This window comes from Lonchura striata, chromosome W (assembly GCF_050655825.1).
Source record: "Lonchura striata isolate lonStrDom1 chromosome W, ASM5065582v1, whole genome shotgun sequence".
NCBI classification, from domain to species: Eukaryota; Metazoa; Chordata; class Aves; order Passeriformes; family Estrildidae; genus Lonchura; species Lonchura striata.
Genome location: NC_140743.1, coordinates 13170122 through 13172201, shown reverse-complemented (window position 1 = coordinate 13172201; position 2080 = coordinate 13170122). Strand labels below are relative to the sequence as shown.

Genomic DNA, 2080 nt, shown 5'->3' with positions numbered 1-2080 from the left:
CCAGCCGCTCCCCGCCGCCCCTGCCGCGCCTCTGATGCAGCCCACTGCTCCCCACGCGCCCCATGCCGTGGTCCGCGTCCAGCCGGAGCCCCTGAGTCCTCCAGCGGTGGCGCCGGGGGCCCCAGAACCGGCAGGGGGAATCCCACTGCCGCTGCCGGGGACGGAGCCAGCCGCGTCACTTCCGGGTTTGCTGCCAAGTTCCTCCGCATGGACCTGCCCAGATCTTCTTGTAGCCGCATCACAAATACCACCCCCCACGCCACTGCCCTCGCAGCCCCTGGACACCTCAGCCCTAGGGCCACCAGCAGCTTATCTACAGCCACAACCTACAAACCCCCAAGCCCTCCAGTCAGTCTGCCGGCAGGACCACGGTATGATTCTGTGGCCTCAGTTTGGAGAGATCCCTCCGTGCCTTCGGGTTTTTCCCATGTGCCTTTGCTGACAGTCTCCACTCCTGCTCCACTGCCTCAGCTACCAGCTGCTGCTGCACTTGCTCCATGCAGCACCTCATCACAGCTTGGCACGCAGCGAGAGAGAGAGGAATGGAACCTGGCAGCTGCTTTGCAAATATAGGACATACAAAGAACTGTGGTACCCCTACTAATACCACCCCTGCTGCCTCAGTTTCCCAAAATTCCCAGAAAAATGTTGATAACCGCCAACTGATACACTGGCATGCATTCAGACGTGATGGTCACAAGGAGGACAGTCTGAATCCCCAGTCCATGCCCGTGGCATTCAGCCAAAAAGCTGGTAGTCCCAGAGAATGGACAGCTGTCCCATCTCAGGATGAGAGAAAATTCCTAAAAGCAGCAAATGATAGTAGTATCCCTTTTTCCTATGGTAAACAACTGTTGAAAAGTACCATAGAAAAAACATATGAAACCCTAAAATACAGCTTGTTAAAACAGAAAAGGGGAATCAATAAGGCTGCACCCCAAAAGAGGTTGAGTAAGGATCTGTATGTTCACAATTTTTCAAATTGCTCTATAGGAGAGCCTCACCCCCTCATTTATAGACATTTTCTGAACAACAAAAAAGCAAAAATAAAAATGCACCCCTCAGTCTTAATCAAAACCTTAGACACAGGACAAATAGAAAGTCCATGCAACCTTGTAACATGGGGGAGAGGGTCTGCTTGTGTTTTCACAGGTAAAAGTCCCAAATGGGTCTCAGCGAAGAAGGTGAAGCTTACTGACATCTCCATACAAAGCAGTGCCTCTGCAGGTGCAAGCCAAGAGGCCAGAATTCAGACCTGAACTGTGCAAAGCCAAGAAGAAAATTACCTACCAGAAACAACTCAAGAAAGAAAATGGACATTTGTTTACACATGCATGTTGCTTTTGTTCCCTTGTTTTTGCATTTGTTCTCTTCTTTAAATTTTTGTATTGAAGTTTCACCTATAAGTTAACCAAATGCCTGGGTTGCTCTAGCCAAGTCTGCAGGCTCAGGTACCACCTCTCTAACTGACACAAAGCCCTAATAGACTTTTTCAACCTGGTTAATTATAGAACCTTCACCAGAAGGTTTTGATAACGCTACCTCAGCTAAATTCTTCCATTACACTAAAACAGTCAAACAAGTTAAAATGCTGGATTAGTAAAGAAATAAATGCCACCTCTACCATAATCAATAATCTAGCTGAACAGTTTATCTGAAGTTTTGAGCTTTGCACCTTGGCTGAAGGAACTCTGTAAAGTAAGCTTGATTGTTTTAAAAATAATAAGTATCGTTTCAGCAGCAATATCCTATATACATCAGGTTGTGCAAAAAGTAGTAATTAAGTCAGTGTTTAGCTTTCAAATGGTTTAACGAAAATGGGGGAATTGTTGCAGATGATAGGTAAATATGATTGTTCATAAATAATACAGCCAGGATAAGAACAGTTCTCCCAGCTGGCGAGATGACACCCCTGCCTTTGGATGGGTCCTGGGGTGAAAGGGACTGTTCCATCCCACCCCCCAAAAGATATATGGTTCACCCCACACCTCTATCTCTCCCTTCAAACATCAAATGTCTGTAACCCCATTGGCCCATGCCTTATTCCAACCCACCTAGAAGCCCCTGATAAGGAGGCTTT

The 2080-nt window shown here is 47.4% G+C and overlaps 1 pseudogene; it reads left to right on the top strand.

Annotated features, from left to right (window-relative positions):
- The first annotated feature begins 207 nt into the window (after nucleotides 1–207).
- Nucleotides 208–1259, top strand: LOC146763076 (uncharacterized; annotated as a pseudogene).
- The last annotated feature ends 821 nt before the right edge of the window (nucleotides 1260–2080 follow it).